This window comes from Phyllostomus hastatus, unplaced genomic scaffold (assembly GCF_019186645.2).
Source record: "Phyllostomus hastatus isolate PE091 unplaced genomic scaffold, TTU_PhHast_1.1 phas_contig_150, whole genome shotgun sequence".
NCBI lineage: Eukaryota > Metazoa > Chordata > Mammalia > Chiroptera > Phyllostomidae > Phyllostomus > Phyllostomus hastatus.
The window spans coordinates 40,798,320-40,809,141 of NW_025333611.1; the positions used below are offsets into that span (position 1 = coordinate 40,798,320).

Sequence of the window (10,822 nt, forward strand, 5' to 3'; positions counted from 1 at the left end):
GGAATGTCTGAGATTTTCCTGCCTATGTTTTCTAATAGGGCATTTATGGTGTCATGACTTATATTTAAAATTTTTTTTTACCTTGAATTTATTTCTGTGTATGGTGTGAGTTGGTGATACAGTTCACTTTTTTGCATGTAGCTGTCCAGATCTCTCAACACCATTTGTTCAAGAGGCTACTTTTACTCCATTTTATGCTTTTGTCCCCTTTGTCAAATATTAATTAACCAAAGAGACTTTGATTTATTTCTGAGCTCTCTATTCTGTTCCATTGGTCTATGTTTCTGTTCTTCTGACAGTACAAGGCTGTTCTGATTACAGTGGCCTTATAATACAGTGTTATATCAGGTACTGTGATCCCTACTACTTTGTTCTTCTTTCTCACAATTGTTGTAGCCATTCAGGGTCATTAATGGTTCCATATAAATTTTGGAAATCTTGGTTCTGTATCTGTGAAATATGTCATTGGTACTTTGGGTAGTATGGCTATTTTGATGATGTTAATTCTTCCAATCCATGAGCATGGTACATGCTTCCATTTGTTTGTGTCGTTCTTAATTTCTTTCTTCAGTGTTGTGTAGTTTTCTGAGTACAGGTCTTTTAAATCCTATAGCAGGGGACACAAAGGAAAGAATAAACAACTATTATCACTCTCAATTGTAGAAAAAAAAGCTTTCCCTTCAAGATGAGGAAAAAGAAAAGAATGCCCACTCACTCCACTATCATTCAGCAGAGTACTAGAATTTCTACCCACAACATACACATTTTAAAAGAAAGTAAAAGGCATTCAAATCAAAGTAAAACTGACACTGTTTGCAGATGACATCAGACTACATAGAGAAACCCAAAGGAATCCAACAAAACAGGAAATGAATAGAATTAATGAAACAAATTCAGGCTGGTATCAAAATGCAAACATAATATACAGAAATGTGTCACATGTCTATACACTAATAACAAAAATCTGAAGAAGGAATAAATAAAATCATCCTAGTTACAACTGAAAGGAAATAATTAAATGTCTAGAAATTAATAAAGTCAAAGAGGTGAGAGACCAAAGAGGTGAGGTAGTATCAAAAGTATGACTCGACAGAAAAAAGTTGAGGACACACATAAAAATAGAAGGGTAATATACACTCATAAATTGGTAAGGGTAAATTGTTTACTAACAATTATACTTTTCAAAGTAATTTGGAGATATAATGCAATTTCTATCAAAATGACAATTTTCTCCTTCTCAGAACAGGAACAAATAATTCTAAGGTTTACATGGAACCAAAAAAGCCTCCCATAGTCAAAACGATCTTTAAAAAGAGGATCTAAATTGGAGAGATTATAATCCCAGATCTCAAACCACACTACAAAAACATAATTTAAAAAACAGCATGGTATTTTCTCCTGAAAAAAAACCCCCACAAAGATAAATGGAAATAAATAGGAATCCCGGAAATAAATCCTCACTTTTGTGGACAAGTAATGTATGACAGAGGAAGCAAAAATAAACACTGGAGTAATGACAGTCTTCTCTACAAGTGGTCTTGAGAAAACAGAACAGGTACATGCTAAAAAGAGACCTAAACACTCTCTTAAACAATATACAAAATACACTTAAACTGAAGCCATTCTAACCCAACTTTTCCAGAATTCCAACTGACCACAGTCCCACTCACATCTTTCTGCCTTCCAACTGATGCCAGCCCCACCTGTCTTATACCAGATCTGCCTCTGTTCTTAAAATGTTTTTCTAGACACCTAATTTTTTTAATATCACAAAATCTGAGATCACATGTGTCAAAAAACTCCAGTGTTAGAACCCTGGTATTCTGGCCGAAGCCTACCCTGACTCATGGGAGACCTTCAGAGAAGACACCCCAGAGAAGCACATTAGAGATTCTTACAGTTTCTAAGACTTGGTCTCATATTTGGTAACATGTGGGAAACTTGATCAAGTATTTATTTAATATGTAAGTCTTCTGATGGGAAATTTTGAAGTCACACAAAGGAATGAAGCACTGATGCTTGCTCAAATGTTTATGAGTAGGGATAAACTTGTTCCATATGAAATGAGCCCAGTCATCACAGAAAACAAACAGTATGATTCCATTCCCATGAAATAGCCAGAATCATTAAATTCTAGATGTAGACAGCAGATTGGATGGTCTGGAGTCCTGGGCTGTGGAGAGTGGTGGTGGTAATGGTAGTGTGGTGTGAAGTGGGCTAGGACAGGATGGAGTGGGGTGGGAGGGGAGGACAAGAAAGGGAGGGAAAGAAAAAATGCCAGAGGAACTACTTAGCTAATGACACTGGGCATGAGTGTTATTCTGAGTGTTTTGTTGTTGTTGTAGTTTATGTTTTCTCTCCCCTGAACGCACAAAAATAACCTGTGTGGAGTTAAACAAGGAACAGTCACCATACCACCACTGGCATTTGGCAGAAATTAAAATCAAAGGCATATAGAGGAGTGGGAAGAAATCACTAATTTACACCTCTGCAGGTCTCAGGCATCAAGATTCTGAAAGTGATGTGACCTCATTTTTCATATACATGGAAGAAATTTATATTTAAGATACTTCTATGTGCCATTTCTAAATGACATGAATAAATGAAATCAATGACAATGGCTGTTATGACTACTTACCACAAATCTCTACCCTGCCTTCCACTTACTGCCATGCCTGGAGAGTCCCATCCCCTCCTTCCCTGTGCCATTTCCCTGCCTGCCTCCATCCTCATTCCTGATCATCTCCTCCCACTCTCACCCCAGCCATGTGGTCGACATTTTTGTTCTGGAAGTGAAAAGTGTGGCCTCCAGTCAGGCAGGGACTGACTACTGGGGTTCTTACTTAGCCCTACAGCATCTCAGCAGAGAGGCCTCCTCTAGTATCATGGCAGTGGAAGGGAGATTTGGATACTTCATTCTCTCTTCCACTCTTATCTCTGTATTTTCTACCTTCCTTTTCGGTTCCAATGCTTCTGGGTTGAGGATGTTCACCATGTCAAGTAATGAATCTTCCCCTATATTTCTACAGTGCCAATGCAGGGCCATTTGGTGAACTTAGAAATGTCACACAGGGCTCCCACTCCCTATACCTGCAGAGTGTTCCTGGACCTTTAGAAATTTCCTGGAAGAGCCCTGGATGATCTGGCTCAGTGGATTGAGTGTTGGTCTGAAAACCATAGAGTCGCAGGTTTAATTCCCAGTTAGAGCCCAAGCATGGGTAGCAGGCCAGGTCCCCAGTTTGGGGCATGTGAGAGGCAACCACACATTGATGTTTCACTCCTCTTTCTCTCTCCTTTTCCCTCTCTCTACAAATAAATAAATAAGGTCTTAAGAAATAAGAAATATACTTGAGGGTAAGCATGCCCCCTCTCTGCATCATCCTAGGTCAAGTAGGCATCGTTTTTGGACAGAGACACTTGACTAAGGTCACTTTGTTTTGTAGTAGCCGATGCCTCTGCAAAACATCCACAAACGATAGTAATAGGAATGGTAATCACTGCAATGATGATGACATGATGCATGGTCACATGTTTTCTCTCTTCATAGAGAGGTATACATTGATAATGTCAACTGTTTGCATGGTGAGAAGAACTGAACAGACTTTGTGGGGTGACTGCATTGTAAACAAGGTAAAGGGTAAACCACTGTATTGTACATCTGAATGTAATAGGCTGTTGTAACAGCCATATTCAGAAAAATTAAAAAGTGTTAACATTTACTCCCTGTGGCCCTACCCCACACAATGCCTCTGCCTTCCATCCCCCTCCACATTGAGAAACAATTACCTGCCAGTGTGCAGAGTGTTAAGTGAGCAAGTTGGCAAGTAGGGGACGATCTGCTGGTTAATATGGGTGCTGTGGGCACAGGTCTAAGTCCAGGCTCAGCCAACTGGTCAACCTTGGTACCTTGGGTTGTTGCCCAGGCAGCCAGAGAATCCCCTCTCCAATTTATGATGCCGAAAACCCTGGGTGGCAGGCACCAGAGTCCCTAGCGCAGGCTGTGTACTGCAGGTCCTCTAGGATAGAGATGGAAGAGAAAGAAGCAGAGGAAGCAGCAGGCAAGACAGGAAGGGTGCCACCCTGATGCACCTGCAAGGCAGGTCCCTGAGCCCCCCAAAGTAATACCAGAAATTCAGAGGAAATTCAGAGTCTGAATCAGCTAAGTACATTCATTCAGATGGAGGTGCTGTTAGAAAGACATGCATGTGAGATATTTTCATATTTTTAGCTACAGCCTGATTCCAAACAGAATATGCTGCAGCTGTCACATTGTCATGAGCTCTCTATGATGGTGCCTGCTTTCTTCAGTCCAACCTGACACAAATTTATCATTCTTTTATCAGATGTTTACCAGCAAAATTAATTTTGCCAGCAGAATTTACTTTTCCTTCCTCAGTCACCCTACAGATTTGTTTCTTGGAATGGGCTATCTCTCTTCCTGGAACCTTAAAGTATTTGGCACTTTTATAAGTCTGGAATCTCCCTAATGAATATATCAAAACTCAGTTTAAAGTAAAACAAATGGTATCTTGATTTGAACTCAAGAAGTGTTGTTCTTGTGCACTGTCTCCAGATTAGGAAGGAAAGACATTCTCCTGATTTTTCCCTCTATTTCAGAGACAGAGCAAATCTCAGAGCTTAAACAAAATGTGGTTCATCCAGACTTTAAGGTGTATTTAGTTCTAGCCTGTAGTTCCTTGGGAAGCCATGTTAAATCTCCAGGCCTCTCTTTTCTTATTTCTATCATCTCTAAGCCTTTCTTTTCTTATTTCTATAATCATGTTGTTTGTCATGGACTTACTGGAGAAATGCTCTTAATACAGACTAATCATAAAAGAAGGTATGTTGTTCTTCAGCTAATACAAATGCCTAGAAGGGAATAATTTTCCCCACCACTAAATTCACATTATACATTTATAGCTTAGATTTTTTTCATCTTGTTTCAGGTGGTTTTCCAAACATGCCCCTGAAAGGCTGGGTGTTGCTGGTGAGCTCTAGATGTTTATTCTTCTGGTTGTTCATTGTGATGTGGCTTAGAGTCTGTCCCTTTCTGTAACACAGATTGTGAAAATGGTATCAGCTAGCCGGTGGATGAGGCTTGCACATTGAGGGCTCTCCAAAAGGCATAATGCAGAAGTGCCCATACTGTCCATGGTACCAAACAATGTGGAGAAACATTGTTTATACAACTACCTACATTTTCACTTTTCTGACATTCATCAGCACCCAGCTATTCTTGATCAGTGAGTTACTTAGGTGAGCTCTGGCCAATTCCTTGGCATATAGTGACTCTGCCCGTTTCTAGATTGTGTCCTGGGGTTCACCCTCCATCTCTCTGAGCCTCAGTTTGCTTCTCTGAAAAGCTGGTGTTAGAGAATATATTTCATATAGATTTGGATGGCTTTATTGGATCAGCCATAGCAGGTGCTTACCTGGTTACAGGGTCTTGCAGGCTCTACTGCTGAACATGCTGCCTCCATCCTCACTTGCCTGTGGCCATTCAAAGTTTGCAAAAATAAAGAAATAAAAATAAATTTAAAAAGAACACCTAAAAAGCAAACACCTAAAAAGCGAACGCCTCCCAGGCGCACAGGCGGGAGGGCCCGGTGGTCCGCAGGCGGCCACTGGCGGCCTGGGGCGGGGGCCTGTCTCTGCACAGCACCACAGCGGGACTTCGAAAAATTCCCCAGAGGCGCGGTGCACAGCCGGCCGGACCCCGAAGGCAAAGGCGGGCGGTGCACGGCGTCCTGTCCCGCCATCCCTAATGCCCCGAGTAAGTCTGCACCTCCTCCGGAGCGGGTGGGAGCCACCACCCTCTAGTTCTCCACAGCGGAACTTCTCGCTCACGCAGTCACTCCACCGAAGGAGGAGGGGCAGTACCTGTAAGTGCTGCTCAACCCGACCAGGGGCAGCTGTACGCGGGGGCAGCCAGTCCCTCAAGAGTCCTGCAGGTCCAGTCTCCAGGGAACAGGCTGAGCACCGACGCCCAGGCTTGGCCGGCACCATCCCGCCACCAGCACAGGCAGCCGGCTGGAAGTCCACCGCCTGCCCCGAGGCCACATCGCCTCCTTCGGGGTCCCAGAAGGACGGAACGACATATAAACAGCCGCCAGGGCGCGCCGGGCAACTGCCCCAATATCCGCAGGAGGCACCCGGATCACGGGAAGGGAAAATTTCTGTCCCCAATGCCTTCCCAGAGGACCAATCTCTTCCCCACACACCTGGGATCCCAGGTCTCAGCCCACAGCGTGCGGTGGGGTGGGTGTCCACCTGGAGCTCCGGGCAAGCTCCTTGCGACCCTGACAACGGAAGCAGGACTTGGACAATCTTCATCTCTAGGGTGGCATCAGTCAAAACAGGGGACTCGCGGGGCATCAGGGATTTGAAACAGCTCCCTGAAGTCTGAAGCATGCAGGACCAAGCTTCCCAGTGAGACCCCAGGCGTTTTCGGGATCCCAGGAGGACCTAGGAAAATTTCTGTGCCTGAGGACTGTAAAACCTACATGAGGCAAGTATTCACGGGACTATAAGGGATGAACTTTTTAATCGTTTTTATTTTACTGTATCCTTTTTAAAATATTGAGTTTATTTAAATATTGAATGTATTTAAATTCATTAATTTAAATAATGCATTTACTTCCATGTATTTACATTAATAAACCATACAGATTTTAAAGTAAAGTAAAAAAAAATAAAATAAAGAATCCTTGTATGGATCTCCTAAAAACAAAACATCCATATAGATTTTTAAGTCTACATCTCAAAGAAACATAATCTGTATAGTGCATGTAGTCCTCACTGCAGAAAGTATAGGGTCTCATATCCTCCTCCTTCATCCCCACTTGATTTCCTCTCTTGTCTTTGGTTTCCCCCATCTCATCCTAAATCTATCATTTCCTGCAGAAGAAGATCTTTCCAGGGAATAAACACAAACTCTGGAAGCCAAGCGGGTACTAATCAATAAACCTGACTGCGTACAAGTTTAAGAGAAGTCTGTCTGCATATATCACAACAAAACCCAAAGATGACAAGTGGATGGATGCAGAGAACTTTGGTATAATGTCAGTTGGTTGTGGATTTCAGCATTACTTACCTTAACAACAGCAATAACAAACAGCATGAGGGCAATGAAGGGATTATATGTGTGTGTTGGAGTTAAGGTAAATAAATGATGAAATGTTCCATGAACTTAAAACAATTCATCAATCCAACCCTGTCTGGGTAGCTCCATTGGTTATAGCATCATCCCTGTACACCAAAGTTGCAGGTTTGATCCAGTCAGAGCAAAAGACATACAAAAATTGACCAAAGAATGCCTAAATAAGTGGAACAGCAAATTGATGTTTCTCTTTCACTATCTGTTTCTCTTTCTTCAGTTTTGTCTTCAAAATCAGTAAATGTGTAATATATATATATTTCTTTTTAAAATAACTTTATTGTTGTTTAATTACAGTTGTTTGCATTTACCCCCACCACTCTCTCCATCCCACCCCACCATCCCCACCACTCTCCCCTAATTCCAACCCCCTTAGTTTTGTCCATTTGTCCTTTATAGTTGTTCCTGAAAACCCTATCCCCCCTCACCCCATCATCCCCTCTCACCTCCCCTCTGGTTACTGTCAGACTCTTCTTAGTTTCAATGTCTCTGGTTATATTTTGCTTGCTTGCTTGCTTGCTTTGTTGATTAGGTTCCACTTAAAGGTGAGATCATATGGTATTTGTGCCCCAGTGTCAGGCTTATTACATCTAGCATGATGTTCTCCACTTCTATCCATGCTACCCAAAAGGTAACAGCTCCTTCTTTCCTTCTGCTGCATAGCATTCCAATGTGTAAATGTACTATAATTTTTTGATCCATTCATTTACTGGTGGGCATTTAGGTTGCTTCCAACACTTGGCTTTGTAAATTGTGCTGCTATGAACATTGGGGTGGATGGGTTGTTTTGGATTGGTGTTTCAGGGCTCTTATGATGTAATCCTAGCAATAGAATTGCCAGGTCAAAAGGCAGTTCCATTTTTAGTTTTCTGAGGTAAGTCTGAACTGTTTTCCACAGTGGCTGCACCAGTCTGCTTTCCTATCAACAGTGTGTTATGGTACCCTTTTCTTCACATCCTCTTCAACATTCATTGTTTGTTGATTTGTTTATGATGGCCATTCTCACCAGTGTGAAGTGGTATCTCGCTGTGGTTTTAATTTTCATCTCTTTGATGGCTAGAGATGCTGAGCATCTTTTCATATTTCTCTGGGCCCTCTGTAGGTCCCTCTTGGAGAAGTGTCTGTTCAATACTTTTGCCCATTTTTTAATTGGGTTGTTTGCCTTCTTGGAGTTGTGTGAATTCTTTATATATTTTGGAGATGAAACTCTTGTCCAAGGTATCATTAACAAATATGTTTTTCCATATAATTTGGTTCTCTTTTCATTTTAATGCTGTTTTCTTTAGCCATGAAGAAACTTTTTAATTTGAAGAGTTTCCATTTGTTTATTCTATACTTTATGTCCTTTGCTCTAGGATGTAAAAGACCTGTACTCAGAAAACTACACAGCAATGAAGAAAGAAATTAAGGAAAATACAAACAAATGGAAACATGTACCATGCTCATGGATTGGAAGCATTAACATTATCAAAATGTCCATACTACCCAAAGCAATTTATAGATTCAACACAATCCCTATTAAAGTACCAATGACATATTTTACAGATATAGAACAAACATTTCAAAAATGTGTATGGAACCATAAATGATCCAGAATAGCTGCAACAATTTTGAGAAAGAAGAACAAAGTAGGAGGAATCCAATACCTGATACCACAGTCTATTACAAGGTCACTGTAATCAAAACAGCCTGGTACTGGCATAAGAACACACACATAGACCAATGGAACAGAATAGAGAGCCCAGAAATAAATCAAAGTGTCTATGGTCAATTAATATTTGACAAAGTGGGCAGAAGCATAAAATGGAGTAAAAGTAGCTTCTTCAACAAATGGTGTTGGGATATCTGGACAGCTACATGCAAAAAAATGAAACTTGATTACCAACTCACACCATACACAAAAATAAATTCAAGGTAGATAAAAGACTTAAAATAAGTCATGACACCATAAAAGTCCTAGAGGAGAATATAGGCAGGAAAATCTCGGACATTCCATGCAGCAAAATTTTAACCAATATGGCCCCTAGAGGAAGGGACATAAAGGAAAGAATAAACAAATGGAAGCTCATCAAATTAAAAAGCTTCTGCAATGGCTAAAGAAAACAGCTTTAAAGTAATCTTTTTATTTTTTTTGAAAAGCAAGTGTTGTGCTTAAAAACACAGTAATAAAAATGAAGTGTGGCTTACTCCCACTAGGCCTGTGGTGACAAACTCCCATCTGCTTCCTTGTACACCAAACTGCCTCTCATGGACTATGATAGAGTAGACACAATATATGAGGGCATGGTCACAGTAGATTTGGGGGTAAAGAAGCAAGAAGAGATGAGGGCCACATTTGTGGGGATCCTTGCATGATTCTTCCCTACCACTCTGCTTCGGTCCCCAACCTCACGTATTCTGTCACCTGGATCACTTCCCTACATGGCATGCAGGTGTAGACTAAGTTACAGGACAAAAGGCAGGTGTGCACCCATGTTCTCATTCCGTCTGGGCACAATATCCACCAAAAAAAAAAAAATGGGAAGAGGCACATGAGTAAGAGACCACTAGACTCTTCGATGAGAAATAATCTAGAGTTTTGCATAGAAATGGGACGCCTCTGGGGGAGGAGGGGAAGCCAGCCAGCTTTCCCCTCCCTCACATTTTATTCCTCATTCCCTCAGTGACTGAATGTCCCCAAGGTGACTAGGTAAAATAGCCCATGATAAAATCACAATGGTGGCAAGTGAAAAGTAATGAAATTCACCAACATATCTCACAAAGTATTGATATCCAAAGTTTGTAAACAATGTAGAATACTGAACACCAAAAACAAGCAATCCAATTTAAAAACATTGATGAGGAAGCTGATTAGACACTTCTCCAAATAGAATGTACATGGTTAGTAGACATGAAAAAATGGTCAATGTCATTATCAGAGTGCAAATTAAATCCTGATATATTAAAAGTCACTTTCAAGGTTTTCAGAATTGTTTTTTTCCATTTTAAGAAGTCTTGAACCTGTTCTTTTTAATTAAAGTTTTATTTATTTTATTTCCACAGAGAGGGGAAGTGGGGAAGAAAGAGAGGGAGAGAAACATTAAATGGTTCTGTCTCACATGCCCCCACTTGGGGACCTGGCCCCCATGGGCAACCCAGGCATGTGCCCTGATCAGGAAATGAACCCATGACCTTTGGTTCACAAGCTGACACTCAATCCACTGAGCATAAACCCAATTTTAAAAAGTACTGCATTAAGCAGACACAAGTACTTCAATGTTCATAGGAACATCATTTGCTATAGACAGGTTATCCCAAAATTTTCTCAATGCAAAAATGGATAAAGAAATTATGGTATATTAATAAAAGGAAACACTACAGCAGTGAGGATTTTGAACTAAAACCCTACACAGTAATCATGAGTAGATGTTATAATGTGTAAAAATGGAGACTGGACCAATATACATAATTATTATAAATATTCCAAAAACAGGTACCATTACTCTCTAGTTGGATATTGGTCACTATTTCAAAGAATATATTGCTTAGAGTGGCCAGAGGAGGTGTTGGGATGCTGCTAATATTGTATTCTTTGATGAGTGCTGATTACACAGATCTATGGACACTGACGAATTCACTGATTTATACAACTTTTTATTTTTTATCTCAAACTTATTTTTATTCTCA

The 10,822-nt window shown here is 40.8% G+C and overlaps 1 long non-coding RNA gene across 1 annotated transcript; it reads right to left on the reverse strand.

The window, feature by feature from the left end:
- Nucleotides 1-547: 547 nt before the first annotated feature.
- LOC123806181 lies at nt 548-6,060 on the reverse strand. The gene is made up of 3 exons (XR_006783438.1): nt 5,881-6,060; nt 5,433-5,490; nt 548-607 (listed from the first exon to the last, which is right to left on the reverse strand). It is a non-coding gene; the product is annotated as an uncharacterized LOC123806181 (long non-coding RNA).
- Between the last annotated feature and the right edge of the window lie 4,762 nt (nt 6,061-10,822).